Source organism: Osmia lignaria, chromosome 13 (assembly GCF_051020975.1).
Source record: "Osmia lignaria lignaria isolate PbOS001 chromosome 13, iyOsmLign1, whole genome shotgun sequence".
NCBI lineage: Eukaryota > Metazoa > Arthropoda > Insecta > Hymenoptera > Megachilidae > Osmia > Osmia lignaria.
The window spans coordinates 9,599,904-9,619,254 of NC_135044.1; the positions used below are offsets into that span (position 1 = coordinate 9,599,904).

The window sequence follows — 19,351 nt, forward strand, 5'->3', positions numbered from 1 at the left end:
TTATGTGACATAATAATGATAATCCCTTTCAAATCTGCTTGACCGATTTACAATAGAAGCAGGTATGCTATTCGGTTTGCTAACCGGCGAACAGGGATGTTATTTTTTGAACAAGGATGGAACACATCAGAATAGCTAATACTAGAATGAGAAAGCATATTCCATCGTGTTTCTACTAATTGCCGTCACCCAAACAAAACATCGGCTTCTCGCTTTCACGGACCTCTCACTCATTTTTCGGACCTCTCACTTTGCAGACTACACCACTCCGAGGCAATACTGTATATGCGAGAGATCCGTGAGTCGAAAGTCAAGAGTCAAGAGAGAAAAGACGTAGAAGCAAAGGGAGAGTCAGAATAGTGTATGTAGTTTCTTGAAAATGAACGAGACTCTGCAGGGCGATATTTCGTTTTATGGAGCGTTGTAAAAGAATGAAGCAGCGGAGAGTCTGTCGAACACGTGTAGCTTGCCTTCAGTCAAATAAACCCTACTTTACTCTACCAGTAACAGAAAACAGACCCACCTATTGTTGCAAACATTTTTCTACAAGCAGTTTTTCGAACTGTTCAAGACAATTGAGGAGTCACTTTGGTATACGTATTTAGAAGGTCAAGGGAAAGTTTTGTAACAGCATTTTCATTATCCTTGTGGTGGTATTTCACTCAGAAAAAAAATAAAAAAATATAATATAATATAGAACAAAATGAATTACAATGTCTCTCGCTATTATTTCTCGCTATCACAATGTCTCTAAACGCGGTTGCTGCTCAATTCTTTCTGCGCGCACGTAAGCGCCGCCGCGCGCCGGCGTACAGGTAGCAAACTGGAGCTCTCCAATCGAGAAAGCAAATTCGCCGCGGAATTTAAATGCCTACATATTATAATATTTTGGTACTTGAATAATATCATAGAAGTGACTTGTAACAAGCATTTACTAGATACATACAAGCTTTTGAAAGTAGCAGGTAAAGCCCGAGAATAAGAGAGAGAGAGAGAGAGAGAGAGAGAGAGAGAGAAGGGTGGGTCAATCGAGTAATATGCATAGAAGGCTGAAAAAGAGTCCTATCCAATAAATCGTCCTTTGAGCCGCGCGGCTAATTTGTCGCTTTCTATAGGTCGTAAAGAAAAACGATAGAGTGAGAGTCGGAGCAGCGAAAAATTGCTAACGTTTCAATCGACTAAGAATTCAGTCCGAAAACGGTATACGTCGGATTATTTATAACAATCCGAATTTATAACAAACATTGTAACCACACAATGATAAAAATATAAAAAAATGAAAAAAGGGAGAGTGAAATAACAGAGGTAAAATAATGATATGAATCATATTGTATTACATACTACAAAATACCATGATATTACTGCATCAGAAATTACTGACTTCATGCAAATGTATAGTATAAAACGTAACTTACCTTTGTTGCCACTTTTTATTTATGGATGCACGCTTTGCAAATATGGTACAATTTCGATTTTTTTTATTCCCTTTCAAATGTCTTCTGTTTTTTGCATTTTCACTTCCTTCTTTTTGTTCCATATTCACACAATTATCACAAGCACAGTAATACGTAAAAATAAAATAGTTCAAAAGTTCTAAATATATTTATATGCACAACAAATAAAAACTCTATTGAAAACTCTATTGCTTTCTTGCGCGTGTTCACCGTTGTGCGGAAAAAAAAACTGGTCAACCAGTGTCGTCTTGAGTGGTTGACATCTTGACTGAGAAAGAGCGATAGATAGTGCAAAGAGGATGGATACATGTGTCATATCCCTCTCTGTCTCTTTACAATTACTATATACTGATACATTTTTGTGCAATAAATATCTATCTATCGATGTGCAAATACGCACAGGAAAGGGTTTTGTATTATTTTGTATATCTACGTTGGGCGTAGCATCAATTTTGTTAATACATATTTCATCTTTTGTTGTGAAACGGTTCTTCCCTACATGGTTTGAGGTGAAGGGATACCCCGCAAGACTGCGCGGGACCAGCACGCATTTTCAAACTTTTGCGCGCTGAACATTTTGTGCGGGCCGATGACGCCACACTCGGTCCTTCGTACAAGTGAGATACAAAATAACGAGTGAGTGAGAAAGACGATATGGGTCCGAGCAACCCTTGGGGCTACCAAGGGTCCGAGCATCAGAAAGTCATACACCTTCAAACAGTAAATATGGTAAGTACCTTCACGCTCAGTATCCCTGTAACTTTTACTGTTCTATGTGTTGTGTGAAGTGCGATTTTTCACAAAGTCCATCACATCCGTGTTTTTTATTTACTGTGCATCTTCTATTTATTATTTACTGTGCATATTTTTAGGACAAAATGGATTGTACTGCGGCAGAAAGTGTAGAAGTAGAAAAGGAAAGCGAGGAAGCCTAGAATCGTGGGTACAATCACGTAAGTACCTTCACACTCACTATCTCTATCACTTTTATTTTTCTATGCGTTGTGTGAAGTGCGATTAGTTATGTTTTTAGATGAAAAGTCGCAATTTTCGGAAATTTTAATTACTTACAGTTAGTGTAAAAAGTGGTTAGACAGAATACCTCGGTTAAAATTGGACCAACTGACTTGAGGTTTTTTCAGAAGTTATACAAATTAATTTACTAAGATTGTACTTTTGTCGTTTTAAAAAATTACAATTTGTTGAAGTCGTGAAAGAAAATAGTAAAAGGCAATTTTTTTATCTCAGTTTGCAATCAAAATTTAAAACTGTGTTATGTGTATGCTGAAAATTTCATCGAGATCGGTCAATGTAGTTAGCAGTTATAAGTAATTACAATTTCCGAAAATCGCGAGTTTTCATCTAAAAACATAACTAGCCACGTACTTAGATGAAAAGTCGCGATTTTCACAAATTTTAATTACTTGTAACTTCTAAGTGCATCGATTGATCTGAATGAAATTTTCAGCATACACATAACTTATCTCAATCTACGAAAGACATATTTTAAATTTTCATTATATGTAGACTCACATAAAAAAGTTGAAAAATTACCATTCACTATTTTTTTTAACAATTTCAACAAATTTGTTATTTTTTGAAACGATAAAAATATATATTTTAGTGAATTCATTTTTATAGCTTTTCAAAAAACTTCGTTATTTACTCCAATTTTAACCGCGGTATTCTATTTTTAACAATGGCCACTTATTTTTTCCTCTCACTGTACATTCCTGTTTTCCTTATTGTATGAAATAATAAGTTTATATACTGTACGTATGTTTAGGAACAAATAAATGAGTTGTCGGCTGAGAACAATGGTGAGAAACATGCACAAGTGCAATTGAGCACAAGTGATTTAGTGAAACTAGTGATGGAACAGAAGAAACACGTAAGTATATACATATAATTGTGATTTCTCAGCGTGGAATCAACACCCATATGAGTATACTAATAATTATGTTTATGTTTCATCTTACAGATCACAGTTCTAAAAAAAGAAATGAAGCGGCTGAAATATAGTAGAGGAGGAAGAGGCGGAGGAGGAAGAGGCGAAAGAGAAAAAAGCGGAGAAAAAAGAGGAAGAGGAAACTTTGGAAAAAATAACCCTATAATTATTTTTAAATAAAGTAAATAAAAACAAAGTACTATGGTTTGTTTGTTGCACATCCTATTCTTACCCTCAGTTATAATATAAGTAAATAGAATATTATCAATAGATAATTTTTTAATATATAGCTGTATTTAAAGAACAAAAATATAAGTATTTGTTGGAATAATATTATTTGATATTGACAAAAATGATTCTCTGTGTTGAGAGTCACTGGGATTAAACAAAGGCCTAGCTCTGTCGCCAGAGTCGATAGGTTTCAAGCCGTACCAGACCTAAGGGTCTGGGGCAATAAACACATTGAAAGGCCCGGGGCCGTTATTTTCCTTTTTGAAAGTGAGCGCTGGTTTTCCAGCGTGCATTTTTCGGATGGATTCCTTCCTTGTTCTTTCCTGACATAGTGAAGACGTTCCTTCGTTGCTCTTCGAATAAAGTTTTATAATTAAAGAAAAGAACTGTTTTACAATTTATTAAACCCATAACTCCAATAGTATTAATAATAAAAAAACATAAAGTAAAATAAATACGTATTTAAAAAATAAAAACATATTGAAAACAAATTTTTTTTAAATTGGTTGTTTTTATGTATAAAAGACCATAGGTTACAAGTTACATTCCTTGCTTGCTTTACTATCCAAATTAGTAAACGTATTCACGAAGAAATATGTATAGGCATAAACCGAATTCATACTTTTACATGCAGCTAACGCTTGTCTTTTGCCATGATTCCACGTTAGCAGACATTCTCCTTATACGCCACCTTCTAACCACTAGCTGAACTGAATTTGTCACGTGACTTGCTCTGTATTATCCACAAAATGGCGGAACTGGTCTGTGGGAATGCTTTTACGGGACTACACTTTTCGTCCTTATTTGGCAACAAATGAAGACAAAATAGATCTTAATTTGCAGATAAGGGTTGTGGGTAGACCGCTGCACTCATGATTTCAATCACAGCACTCTTTTAGTGGCCTAAAAATGCTTCGATTCCGCGATTGCATTTTGTCGATTTTTTCCTCCACTTTGGACGCTTATATTATTAAACATTAACATAATCCCACTAAAACATTAGTGCAGCGGTGTGCATTGGACCTTCCTCTTTCGAATAAGCCCTCACCCAGCCCCAAATGTTCTCATATAAGGACGAAAAGTGTAGTCCCGTAAACCCATGTTTAGGCCCATTTTTGCCGGTAAAGTCAACGCGCTACTATTACCCGTGTCTACCCCCTTAAGGACTGACTCCACCTCATGTTCCAAACCACGGTCCATGATCAAACTTAAAAGCTCGGAGAGGAACTCCTCCTCTCTCCTCTTCCTCAATTGATCAATGAGATGTCTATTAGCACGCTGCTCCATCTTGCTTATTCGCTTAATTGCAGCCACCTCAATTTCCCCATTTCCAAAGGTATACTCTACCACCCCCTCTTCCAGGTCTGACTCAGGCTGAATTGTTGCATACCTGTTATTCCATCTCTCTTTCTCCAACGAAATTAAGTTTTTTCTAATCAGGCGCTCTCTGGTTTTGATCGGATCATCCTTCACTTCCAAGTTCAACCTTCCTCTACCCCTGCCTTTGGGGAGGGAATTGTCGTCCTTATTAAACCCCTGAACTATTTGATTCCAACCTCTGCCTTGTACGGGGGGGGGGGGGGGGGGGGGGGGCAAGCGTGCCCGAGCCTCCTGGATTGCCAGAAGTTCACTGTCCAAGGGTACCTCCAGCTTTTCCCAAAACTCAGGTACTCTGGCCCTGCCTTTCAATGTAAGGGCAGGGAAGTCCCTGGAAATTTCCATTAAATCATCGTCATTATCAAAGATACCTCTGTCGCCCAGTTGTTTAGTAATAATGTTCCTGGCTGTTGCATAGGCAACGTTGCGATACGCCATCACCTTCTTGATCACCTTTTCCCTCTGGAACTTCCAGCAGGTCTTTGAAAGGCTCGTATGCTGGCCCCCACAATTAATGCACTTCACATCCTTATCACACGTACCATGGTCATTCTCCAAACATCTTATACAACGTCTAGATCTGTTCCGGCATTGCGGCACATGACCAAACGCAAAACAACGGTAACACTGCCTGACCGATTCAACAAAAGGGAACACACGCACACTAACATGTCCCTGACCAATCCATAATTCCTTAGGGAGCTGGTCCCCTTTGAAGGTGGCAAGAATGGCCAAACCTTCCACTCACTCCGCTTTACCGTCCTTGACAACTTTCTTCTTCAGCCTTTCCAGAGTGCATTCCGGTTGTCCAGGAACTAAAGCTTCTTCCAAGGCACCGACAGGCTCCTAACAATCGGTGATCACGCCTTTCCTAACTCTTTTACGGTCCGGGAGGTATGCATCAAAGTACGCACCTTCTTTCTCAGCCCGCGACAAAATTTCATTCGTCGTCGCCATATCACTAAAGGTGAGTTCCGCCCTGTTGAAAGCAACCATTTTTAAGCCACGGAGGAATCTACCCCTATATTTAATTATCCGATAAATCTTGATCAAATTTCTGCGCTTCATTTTACTCATTGCTTCCTTTTTTAAAACTACAGTAATCATATGCTCTTTACTAGGTAGCTCTTCCTCATAAAAAACTTTTCTTCGCCTCTCCTTTTTTCGTTGGAGAGACGAAGTCCCGTTACTCACGTTTCCAATATCTCGGTTGTCCCTTCCAGAAATTTCCACGTGCTCTATCGTTTCCAATGCAATTCCTCCAGCGTTTCCAGGTTCCTTATCTGTATTAATTTCACAATTAGCACTCCCATCCTCTTCATCTGAACTCTTAACGTCCTTTTTTTTACCTTTTACTGCGTCTACAGATTCTTCCTCGCTTGTACGTCTTGATCTTTTTCTACTGTTTTCCACGAGCTTCCATTCCTGCGTTCCACACTTATCCTTTGTTCTACCAGCAGCCGATTTTAACGGTTCCCTTGAAATTTCAATTTCTTTACCTCCCCCAGTCAGGCCTACCACAACCGTACCCGGACCAGCTTCACATGGCTTACCCTGATTGGCGGAGCCCGTACGTGGCTCTCTATTTTCAAACTCAGCCACCAGATTCACAACTTTATGTTCCGGACGTTGAATTTTAACGGTCGTGCCCGCAAAAAATTCCCTAGCTTCATAATCCTCTTCTAAAAATTCCGTTTCCCATTCCGTATCACTTCCAATAGCATCCATAACCTTCTTTTTAGGCTCGTTAACCACTTCGCTTTCACTATGACTTCTTAATGTATCACGTTTCTTTTTATTCATGGCCTTACGGCAATTATTCCCGAACGGCATGGTCCGGCCACCCGGGACGGATACCTCCTCCTGCCCCTCTATCCCTGGGCTGAGGGAAACTCAGCCCAGGAAAAACACAAGGCTTTCACCAACCCACTTCACACCGTAAAAAACACCGTATGCTTAACACACCAGCAAGAGAACCAGATGCACCAACTAGTACCAGAAAAAAACTCCTATATTACGTCGCTCAGCAGAGCCCGCCTCGCACCTAACCGAACACCTCGAGCGTCAAAGTGGAAGTCCGAGGCACAAATTCACGAGCCTTTGAGAACAAAGGCATGTCCAGTCTTCTACTATCTGTAGTCACTGGTTGAGACAGACGCTGTTGTAAGCAAACATGATGGCTGCCGAATGCTGCGTTCGGCTGCATCTTAGCAAATATTGGACGATTTAATAGTTTTTTTACCGATAACACACCAGACCACCCTTCCTTGAACTAGCACAATATCACTGGAATTCGATTTTTCACAATTTATCACTTCTGGAAGATATAAAATGTAATCTACGATTTGCACGCATCAGACGTAAGAATAGTTTAATGATTCTACGTCAGAGGCATTTATGGTATATTTGACCACGTTATCATCAGGGGTGATGGAAACACAAATCAGTCGATAAATGTAAATTCTAATTTGACATCACCAACAGCTACGCGAATATAGCCACAAGTAATGCATAGTTGCCGCAACGTATTAAGACTACTGTCACGCTGTTGCCACATCTGTTACAATTGTAATCATCAGCACAATGAATCGGCTCGAGTCGATTTTGATTTCTGCCAAACATAGAAAAGAATAGTGCGCTTAAGAGAGAAAGAGGTTCGAGAATGAAACAATACATATGCTAATGTGTGCAACCATAAAACTTTTTTATTCATATTTATAATCATGTTTGTTTATCAATGAAATTACAGATAGACACCCATGTTGTTTGCTTACAACAGCGTCTGTCTCAATCTTACACTGTCGAAAATACCATTTTTCTCAACGTGTAACGGGGCGGTCTGGTCGGTGCGCACGGCGTTGCGCACCGCGGTCGGTTTCCCCGTGCCAGGGTTCGCTGGGGAACAGGTTTGTGAAATAACGAGGCGGTGTTAGTATGAAAAATAGAAATATTTATTCAGAATACGTGAATTATAGGGATGGTAGAGGTGGCGGGCCGCCGGCTGCGGCCCCTGGAGATGCCGAAGGTGGTGGTGGCGGTATATCCCGCCGGGCTCTCTACAACAGAAGAAGCTATCGGTGACCGGGCGATGGAGCCGTGTCGCACTTAAGCCTAGGTGTACATGACTTACAAACTACGGCGGAACCCGGTCCGTTACAGAAGTCACGCGGTCTTAATCTAGCGCGGTTCGTAGCTGTCGCTACGCGGTCTTACTGGCTAACGGCGCAGAGTCGGAGCGCGGAGTGACGGCGCTGAGCGGAGCGCGAACGCGAACGAGAGAGAGACGCGGTGTTACGGCGCACGCGTGAGACGCGGAGTCGCTGGATATCGGGAGAAGGGATGGCCCCCTCGGGCCGTCGGTCTTTATTCAATGTTCGCGCTGCGGTGTTTCGCGCTGCGGTCGAGTCGCTGCCCGCTTGCCTGACGCGGCTGTCTTCTCGTACACCGTGGTCAAACCTAGCAGTGAACAAGTCGACGACGAAATCCTGGCTCGCCCTGGGTCTAGCCTCGGGACGAGACGGAATCGATTGCCATAGGCCGGATGCGGTGCCGTGTAAGCTAGCGTTCGTAGCCCCGCGGTCAGACCGGCGGATGTTACGGACGCGCACTAGCTTGGTCATCCTGGGACAAACCTCGGGGCTGACGAAGCTAGGCGCCTACAGCTGCCAGCCCGTGACGTACATCACGGTCCGACGGCCGGTGAGCTCTTCGCCTGGACAATCCGCGACGTCGAGCCTGCCGGTGCTCCGGTCCGACCTCCTAGGAGGTCTGCTCGGGGCCGAGGCCCCGAGGCAACTCATCGATCCACGCGTCGATCGATCCTACTTATAGTCTCGCTCGCGGGAGTGGGGAGGCTGCCGCGGTGGGGGCCCGCGATGCGCGACGCCGATCCGCGGCTGTCGTCGCAAACGTATGGTGTTTATTAGCGTTCAAACGGACCAGACCACCTTGTGGTGAAGTCTACCCGTGGGTGCTGTACCAGCGAAAATTTCATTTCTGCAATTATCGAGACGAAAAACGAAATCGAGTATCTCTCTCACGCATGGCGTATACGTGCATGCTTTCCATTGATTGTGTGAGTGCACACATACAGGTCATGGCACAAGGAGTCTGTGCCCTTAACTGTGGGGGAAACTTTCGAAAGGCCCCCCACACCCTAGAGCAACTAAACTTCGGATTTATAATAATTGAGGGACGTGAAATCGAATGAGACCAATTACAGAGCTGGATCTCTAACCGTTTCAGAGATACAGGTAACTAATAGTTAACCCGTAAACCAGACGTAACTAGAGATAATTATCACAAATGACGTCATAAATTGATTCTCAGAGGCTACTCCACCCTTCTTTTGCGTGGAGAAAATCTTCAAAAGACACCCCTTGCCCCCACCCCGCACGGGCCGCCACCCTTCAAGTGGCACCGGGTATGGATAAACTGTCAAAACTCATGGGCGTGCCAATCATCGTTTTCGGGTACGGAAGACCCAACACTTGACCCGTTGTCAAAAAAGCTACCCGGAGTGGGTTAGCGACTACACCCATTAGGCGCCTTACGCCTAACCTATTTTTATTTTTTTTATTTTTTTATTGTGGGGAAATCTTACATAAGACCCCCCGCCGTCCCCTGGGGGAGGGTGGCAGGGGAGTGTCAGATTCCTACTGACTAAAACCGCACGCCGACCTCCTCTGGCGTTCAGGGGAGGCTCCGGGACCTGAGTGATATAACTCCGGAACCTCCCCCGCCGCGCGCTAGAAGCGCCCCACACCAGGGGAGTCAGAGCTCCCCCAGCCGACACCAGGGGTCCCACCCGGTGCCACCTCCATCGCGGGGGAACTGCGTCCCCACGCCTCGATCTCCTCACAGGCTACGGGGAGGAGCAACCCCTCGCTCGCCCGCGAGGAAGACCGGGCGCTAGCTTCCGCTCCGCCGGTTTCCGGTCCCGACCGCACCACGGGTCCCCGTGCAATGGCTCCCTAGTAGGGCGCCTGCGGCCCGCCGAGCCGTCTCCCTGTGGGCTGCGGTCAGCCGTGGCCGGCCACCCTCCAGGGGAACTCCCTCGGCTCCGCTGCATCCTCCCTGCGGGGGGCCAGCGCTACTTCCCACGAGGGTGGTAGCACCACCCTCCGCCCGGAGTCACCCGGCCCCTCAGGGGCGGACCGGGGTCCGAGCTCCTTTCGTCCGGGGCGGGAGGGTACACCACGACCCCTCCCGCCCCAAAAAGCCACCCCCGCGACTGTATACTTCCGGAGACGGGAGGGCCCGCGTGCCCTCCCGCTCTACTACCCCATCCCGCATCCGTCGCGCAGGGGGGGTAGACAGCGTTCGGCACCATCGCCCCCTCCGCATCCCTTACGGCAGCGGGTCCCACTGGCCCTTACGCCTAACCAAAACCGAACCTAACCTTTTCTTCTTTTTTTACGTGGGGAAAATTTTCGAAAGACGCTCCCAGCCCCCTGGAGAGGGGCCGAGAGTAGTGCCGGATTCTTACCGGCTAAAACCCCCGTAGTGACCTACACTGGGCGTTAGAGGGGGGCCCCGGGGACCTGTTGCAAACACACCAGGATCCCTCTACCTATGGCGTGTTGGCGCCCCTTGCTTGGGGGAGGGTCTAGCTTTGGCCCTCCCCCTAGCCAAACTATGCCGCTATCGGCCACACCCGATAACGGCACTCCTCGGGCCGCGTGCGATAAGGACCGGGGCACCAGCCCCGGCCCCCTGCGGCCCTGCGGCCCCGCATAGGATTCGCGGTCGGTGTTTGGGGAGGGGCAGGCGCCCCTCCCCGGTTTTCCTCTTCCGGGGGGAAGACGGGCGTCCCCCCCCCCCCCCCCCCCCTAAAATCCTCTTCAGGGCGAGCGGGCGCTCCCCCCATCCTCTTGTCCCCGTTGGGGGCGGTGGGCCTGGCATGTAATATCTTCACGGCCCAGTGCCCCACCTCCCTCAGGTGACGCCGTCAGGGGGTCTCCACTGGCGGCGCCCCCTCCTACTTCTGCAGGCGGGGTCGGCTCTCTTTCGACCCCGCTCCGCTTCCTCCTTCAGGGCGATGACCGACTCGCAGTAATCGGTCATCACACCGAGAGTAGTGCCGGATTCTTACCGGCTAAAACCCCCGTAGTGACCTACACTGGGCGTTAGAGGGGGGCCCCGGGGACCTGTTGCAAACACACCAGGATCCCTCTACCTATGGCGTGTTGGCGCCCCTTGCTTGGGGGAGGGTCTAGCTTTGGCCCTGGGATGGTCGCAGCTGTACCTCCCCCCTTAACATGCTCTGCCCTCTTAGGCGGGGGCTGGACAGTTGCAATAGCAGCTGTGAACTCCGCCCTGAGCCCCGACAGGCCCTTCTCGAGGAGAGCGGCGAATCCCCTCATCAGATCGGGCTCGGGGCCACCAACCTTCCCCTCGTCTTTTTCAGGTGCAGCAGCTGGGATTGGGCCTGCCCCACGGGACATTCAGGCGGGCAAGACGGTAAGTCGAAAGCTTCGACTTCGTCCTTCCTCCTTTTCCTGCCCGCCTCTTCGCCAGACAACGGCGAGTCGGGCCTCGCCGACCTTTTAGATGGGCCTGGGCCTTTAGGCGCCGACACCTCAATACCAGCGACCCTGCACGTAATATCCGCCAGGCTCTTTTGCAAGATGTTGATTTGGGCCTCCTGGGCCGCCATTTGTTCCTCCCGCAGCTTCAGCTGTTCGCGAAGCTCCTTCACCTCTTTATCGGCCCTGGCAGGAACAGCTCTGATTCCCGCTTCCGTGTGGATGGCCTTAAGGTAGCGGGTGGCCATCCTCAGCTTGCGAACAAATGTCCCTTTCAGCCCCTTGGAGACGCCCGCGACCTTGTCTATGTCGCGACAAAACTCCAAGGACTGCGCAATAAGGTCGCACGTGGGGACATTCTTGACCTCCTCCGCCAGGTCTTCGGGGTCCGGGAGGGACCTGCTACCCCGACTCGGTTCTATAGGGTCTATAGGGTTAGGATCGAGCACCCTCCTCTCTGTTCATCCGCCGCAAGCCGCACGAACTGGCCCGTGGTCGGCGGATGACCCCACTTCCTCGTGTGCCGTCCCTCCAGAGATACTGCCGACGAGAGTGACTCGTCCGAGTCCAAGTCCACCTCACTCTCTCTGGATGCGGGGGCATCGGAGGCCGCCGGGGCAACCCCAGCCCTTCCTCGTACCGGCCTCAGGGGGGGCCACTCCACATCCGCCCTAGTTAATTGGACGGATAGGCGGCGCGCATCCGTTACCCTGCCAGTGCTGGGCTGCGCTATATCCTCCGCGCTCGTTTCCCGTCTCGCGTCCTGTTGAACAGCCGCAGTCGTCGTCGGTAAGTCCCGTCCAGTATTTGTTATTTTTATTTTAGAGTCATCCATAGTGTGTCCCACGAGTGGGTCGGTCCGTGGGTCCACCCGGGCAGAGCCGCCTTAACCGGGTAAGGCTAATACACCCGGGGGGTCGCCAGGTGCCCCGGGGTTGGCCGCCAACGACTGATGCACCCACCAGCCATGCCCGGCGCTTAGTCCGGGCACGCCCTCTTCACCGCGTACTGCAGCTTGGGGCTAGGGATTTTTTATAGAGGTTGTCATCCTCACGGGCCAGTCAATGAAGACGAGCCCCCCGTTCCAGCGAAACGTGACCACTGGTTTACGGTATAATTGCTAGGGCACTCCGGGTTCGCTACCCGCACCAGATCGCCACGCAGCCTGGCTCCTGGAGAACTCAACGACGCCGCCGCCACCTTTTCGCCTCTCCGACCCAGGCCTTGCCGGCAAGGGAGGCCCTGCCAGGATCCGGAGATCCCACCGGCATCGCCCCGGGTCATCTGCGAGGCTACGCCGACAGCAGCAAGCGCCCCCCTCTTAGTCGGCTCCTACGACAGGCAGAGGTTACCGTGCCTGTATTCTATCCCCCAGTCACAGGGGAGGTTTTGATGGGTTTTCCTTCCCTTGGTGTTTGGTCCGCGGGAGCAATTTTATTTTACTCCTACCCTCCATTCACTCCAAAAAGCGCATGGCGAGCATTCCCCTATCCGCCACCTGGGGACGTGCCACGTCGGCATGGCGAGCATTCCCCTATCACCTCCCCGCCCAGCCAGTACACTTGGCCAGGTCCGTGGCGACCAACCTAACCTAACGTTTTTTTTTTTTTTATACGTGGAGGATATCTTCCTAAGACACCTCCCGCCCCCTGGGGAGGGGCAGGAGGTAGTGTGGGATTTCTACCCACTAAAACCTCCACGGTGACCTGCACTGAGCTGCAGGGACCCCCCCGCCCTTGGCGCGACTGCGCCCCATCTCGGGGAAGGGTCTAACCTTTGACCCTCCCCCATACGTGCCAACTCCGCCGACGTCGGGGGCCACACCCGACGCCGGCTACTCCTCGGGCCGCGTGCAATGACGACCGGGGCCCCAGCCCCGGTCCCCTGCAGCCCGGCGGCCCCGTGCCGTGCTTGCGGGGCCGCCATATCCTTTGATGGGGAGAGGGCAAATCCCTCTCCCCGTTTCCTCCTCTTCTGGGGAAGGCTGGCGCCTCCCCCTAGTCCTCTTCGGGGGAGCCGATGCTCCCCCATCCTCTTCTACCGGTGGGGGCGGTGGGCCTGGTATGTAATAGCTTCACGGCCCACTGCCCCGTCCGCCTCATCTGCTGTTGGTGCCGTCGGGAGGCCTACCCCGACGGCGCGTCCTCCTGCGGGCGGGGTCAGCTCTCTCCCGACCCCACTCCGCTTCCTCCTTAAGGGCGATGACCTCCTCACAGAATGAGGTCATCGCCCGCCACTGATCCTCGCCGGAAAGCATGGCTCTCACTACAGCCTCCGGCGAGAGATCAGGGCCCACCTCGCACTCCAGGGCGTGACGGGCCCGCGCACACACTGGGCAATGCTGCAGTGTGTGCTGCGTGGAGTCCCGCCCCGCCCCGCAGCGGTGGCATATCGCCGTCGCCTCGCGACCTATCCGGCACAGGTAGTCACCGAAGCAGCAGTGCCCGGTGAGTACCTCCGTGGTCCGGTAGGTGACCCTTCCGAAACCGCGGTCCCGCCATTCGTTGATAACCGGCAGGACCACCCCGACCGCTCGCCGGCCGGCTGTGCCGCTCTGGATGAGCTCGCGGCGCCACCGGTCCAGGGCATTTTGCCGGGCCTGGTGCCTCCACTCCTGCTCGACCGTCGGCTCTGGCGGTGGCCGCGCAAGCGCAAATACAACGTGGCGCCGGCCTCCGCCTCGTGCTTAAAAGGCACGACACCCGCCAGAGCCATCGCCTCCGCGTGGGAGACCGTGCGGTACCCCCTCACGACCCTGATGGCCATCGTCCTCTCTACCGCCGCAGCACAGCTTGGCTGCGACGGGACGCCATTAGGGCCTGGGCCCATATCGGCGACCCATAATGGGCCATACTCCGCATGATCCCCGTGTAGGGGCGGCGAATCTTCTCGCTAGGCCCCCCGATGTTGGGCAATATCTGCCCGAGGGCGTTTGTTGCCCTTTCCAATCGGGGGGCCAGACGGTCGAAATGATCCTCGAAGCACCAGTGGCTGTCCAGGTGGAGGCCCAAGTACTTGAAGCCCTTGCCCACCTGGACTCTTGTGTCACCTACCCGGATCCAAGACTGGGGCGGTGGCGCGACCCCACGCCGAGGCGAGTAATGCCACATCGCCTCGGTTTTGTGGGGTGCTAACTGAAGCCCCAGCCTCCGGATGGTCGCTACGATGGCAGCCACCCCTATCTCCATAAGACGACTGGTCCTGCTCCAGTCCCGGTCGGTGGCAAAGATGTGGGTGTCGTCACAGTAACACCGCACACTTACCCCGTCCGGGACGGCGACCCACAGAGTCTTGTTGTACCCCAGGATCCACAGCGGCGGTCCCAAACTGGACCCCTGGGGTACACCCCTCTCGACGCCCCTCGTGTATATGCGTTCGTCCCGGCCCACATACATAATGTACCTATACCATAGGTAGTGCCCTATGATCCTCGTCAGGTATGGGGGCGCTTCGTGATCGTTTAGCGCCCCCATTATCGTCCCGTGGGGCAGGGTGTTAAAGGCGTTCACTATGTCTAGTGAAATGCCCATCCCCACCCCGCCCCTGGACGTGGCCGAGTCGCAACAGGAGCGCAGCGAGTGAATTGCATCGATGGTGCTGCGCCCCTGTCTGAAGCCAAATTGCGACTCGGCCAGATCAGGGCCCACCAGGGATAGGTGCCGGGTGAGGCGGTCAGCTATCACCGCTTCGAACAACTTCCCGATCTCGTCCAGCAAAACAATGGGCCGGTACGCAGAGGGGCTCTCTGCGGGCCGTCCTTCCTTCTTCAGCAGGACCAGTCGTCCCACCTTCCACTCCCTAGGGAATGTCCCCTCCTTCAGACAGGCGCTGAAGAGGCGCCTCAATCGCGATCCAAGGACGCGCAGGGCCAATACCCAGGCTCGGCCGGGGATGCCGTCCGGGCCCGGAGCGGTGTTCCGGGCCGCCATACGTTTGATTGCCCCTGCCAGCTCCTCCTCCGTGACCCCCATTTCGTCGGTCCATTCGACTTGGACCGGCGGGGGGTAGGGGTGGTCGCCCTCGTCACGAGGGAATAACGTGTCCACCACCTGCCCCAGAAACTGGGGATCGAGGCTCTCCGTCACGGGCGGCGTCCTGGGCCTTAGTTTACTCATGGCCCATCTGCAAGGGCGCCCCCACGGATCCTTCTCCAGAGAGCCGAGGAGCTCTTGCCACGCCCGGGATTTGGCCTCTCTGATGGCCTGCTGCAAGGTTATCACTAGCACCCTGTAGCACCCGTACAGCGTTTCCTCCCTCGCTGGGGCGCGGTTCCTTCTCCGACGGGCTCTTTGCCACTGGCGTCGGGCGACGTTACAGTTACGCCAGATGTCGGCGATTTCGCCCGACCACCAATAGGCGGCCCGTCTGGGGAGGCATTTGGCCCGGGGCATAGCAACATCGCATATTGCTTTCATCGTGCCCCGGAACCACTCCACTTCCTCTCCGATATCCGCGACCGGCCCGGCTGGTTGCTCCGGCCAGGTCACAGCGAGGGCTGCGGCCATCAGCGCGTCCCTATCCAGCCTCTTCAGCGCCCATCTCAGCGGTGGCGGGCCACTCGCCGGGCGGCGGTTGGTGGTGGAGTGAAATTCGAGGCGGATGTATCTGTGGTCGCTGAGCGACTCCGCCTCCTCCACCACCCTCCAACTCTGCACCATACGCACGGCCGAGGGAGTCGCGAAAGAGAGATCGACTATCGACTCCCCCTGTGCACGTACGCAGGTGCTAACAGAGCCCCGGTTCAGCAACCGGAGCTCGTTTTCCGCCGCCCAGTCGAGCACCGCCTCACCCCTCGCGTCTGTCCTCAGGGACCCCCACGATTGTGCGTGTGAGTTAAAATCCCCGAGAACAAGTGCCGGCCGGGGGTAGCAACGGGTGATCACATCTCCCACCCGGCCTAGGCACTCTTCGAATGACGCGAGGGATAGGCTGGGCGGGCAATACATGCCCACCACCGCTACGTAGCCCCGCCCCCGTTCCATTAGTGTTGGGGGCGGGGAAAACGCGGTGCCAATCACGGCCACGGAGCCGACCTCGTCCCCGAACCAGTCGTGTCTGTCGGGGACCCTGTACGGCTCCGCGGCCACCGCCAATCCTACTTTCCACTCGACCAGGTGGTGCAATAATAGGTCTTGCGCCCTGGCCGAGTGGTTCAGATTACTCTGAAGTATGGGCCCTTTGGGTCCCATTACTTTTTAGAGGCTGCCGCCTCCGCGGCTTTACCTCTCCTTGGGGTGGCGGAACTGCCACCCCTCCTCTTCTTTGGCGCAGCAGCCTCAGCTGGCTGCTGCTGCGCCTGTTGGGGGGGGGGTGCTACTCCCCCCTGATTGGCGCCCTTCTTCTTTTGCCTCTGGGATTTGGGGGCACACGACTTTGCCCCCAACCGGTGCCCCGCGGGTCGCCCCAAATCTGTGCATAGGGGGCACCGCGGGGTGGCGCTGCACGAGCTGGCCTTATGGCCCGACTCGCCGCAAACGTAGCAGCGGTCGGACCTGTCCACCTCGCAGGTGCACCGCTGCCTCACGTGGCCTTTCTCGAGGCAGCGGAAGCACTGCAAAGGCCGTGCCGGCAGCGCCTCGACCCTGGCTGACGACCAGCCAACTAGGATCCTCCCAGAGGCGACGATCTTGCTGAGCGCCGTCAGGGGGCACCTCGCCCAGACTGTACCCAGCCTGGCCGGGGAGATCCTAATTTCCCCGATCTTCACTTCTGCTGGGGCACAGCCTCCAGGCACAGCCGCAAGGGCGGCTGTAACCACCGCAGGAGACACCGAGTCATCCAAACCGGATACTCGTACCTCGCCCATTTTGACTGGGCGAGATACCCGGACCTCGGTGCCCCGGAACACCCCCTGGAGGCAACCCTCCAACGCGGTCGCCTTATCCGTCCGCCCCTCTCCTGGAATCTCCAGAACCAGGCCGCCTGTTACCGCCCGCCGTGGTCGAATCTCGGTTATACCGATGGTCTTCAGATCGACCTTTTCGCGGGCGGTGGCCATCACCTCTGCATACGTGACCTTGGCATCAGGTGCCAAGGTCAGGGTGACGGCCGCTGTCTTCGGCGGCCTGGCAGCCTTCGCCTTTTTCGCGGCGGGGGCAGGCACTTTCTTGGGGGGCGCCTTAGTTCCCTGTTGCCCCTTCTTCGCCGCTGGTCCGCCGGTTGTTGGTGGTGGCCCCTCCTGTTTTTGGGACCTCTTCGCCTTGCGGCCCACCACCGTTGCCCATGTTTCCCCCTGGGCGGCGAGGCGGGTCTCTTCCTGGATGCCCCGTATCCTCGCCTCCAGAGGCGACTCCTTTGTTCTCGCCTGGGGTGTGGCCTTCACCTGCTGCTCACCCTTGGGCTTGGGCTTCGGGACGGTCTTAGCCCCTCCAGCCCTCTCCTCCTTCTTTGGGGGCGGGTTCTCCCTACCTTTGGCCGAGAGGGCCCCCATGAATTCCTCCCTGAGAGAGGAGACCTGTTGCATCAGGGCGGCTATGCACACCCTTATGTCCCCTCCCTCAGGGTCTACCTTCTCCACCCGTCTAATTTTGGGCACGCTCTTGATTGGGGTGGGTGGTTCCATCTCCATCCACGAGGGCCCTGTCACTGGTTCTGACGGGGTCGCCCCCTCGTCGGGCCGGCTCCTCTTGTTTGCCCCCACTCGTTCCAAGAACGGGGAGGCCGATCTGATGGACCTCTCCGCACGAGCTGGGGCCATAAAGATTGGGGCCTCGACGGCTCCCAAGCGAGCTTTCACCTCCGCAAGCTCTCTGCTAAGGTTGAGCATCTGCTCAACCTGCTTCGCCAGCTGCTCGTCGCGGAGGCGTAGCTGACGCCTCAGCTCAGCCACCTCGTCCGCTGCGTTGTCCAGCGCTCCCCTCTTGGCCATCTCGACGTGGATGGCCCTGATGCGCCGGGCGGCTACTCGAAGGGACCTTTGGCACGTGCCCTTCAGGCCCTTCGAGATGGAGGCGACTCTCTCCACGTCCTCTGTGAGTTCCAGGGACCGGGCCGCCAGCGCAGCCATCGGCTCGTAGCGGAGCTCCCTCTCCAGCTCCTCCCGCTCTGGCAGAGGGATGCTGCTCTTGCTTGGAGGGGAGGGGAGCGGTCCAGAGATCGCTCTTCAGCGCGCAGCTCCAACTCCTTGCGCTTCGCCTCCACCAGCCGCTCCGTGGCCTTAGCCAAGTCGACGTACTCGCCGGTGGTAGGCGGTCTTCCCCTCCTGGTTGTGGGCCTGTCGAGCGAGACGACGGATGCGGATGCGATAGACTCATCTGAGTCATCCCCGCTTTCGCAGGCAGGAGTTCCCCTCCCCGATACCGAGGAACGCCTACTCCCACGGGAGGTGGATCCTCCCCTTCTCGCCTTCTGGGGGCGGGGGGCAACAAAAAGATTGTTGTTGCCCTCCGTGCTCGTGTACTCGTCCATCGCTGTGTCAGTGTCCATAGTCATAGTCCTTCCACTTGCCGTTACCGTCATCAGTTCATGCCGTCCGTATAGGTTTGGTTTTTGTTTTTCAATGTCTTCCATATTTGGTCTCACGAGTGGGTCGGTCCGTGGGTCCACCCGAGCAGAGCCGCCTTACCCGGATAAGGCTGATACACCCGGGGGGTCGCCAGCGAAACGTGACCACTGGTATACGGTATAATTGCTAGGGCACTCCGGATTCGCTACCCGCACCAGACCGCCACGCAGCCTGGCCCCCGGAGAACTCAACGACGCCGCCGCCACCTTTTCGCCTCTCCAACCCAGGCCTTGCCGGCAAGGGAGGCCCTGCCAGGATCCGAAGATCCCACCGGCACACAGTGGAGCCAAGGCGGAAAAAACTCTTTAAA

General features: G+C 53.1%; 1 long non-coding RNA gene across 1 annotated transcript; it reads left to right on the forward strand.

Annotated features, from left to right (window-relative positions):
• Positions 1-1,002: 1,002 nt before the first annotated feature.
• Positions 1,003-4,048, forward strand: LOC143305985 (uncharacterized). Its single transcript, XR_013063232.1, has 3 exons — positions 1,003-2,407; positions 3,241-3,345; positions 3,436-4,048. It is a non-coding gene; the product is annotated as an uncharacterized LOC143305985 (long non-coding RNA).
• Positions 4,049-19,351: the final 15,303 nt, after the last annotated feature.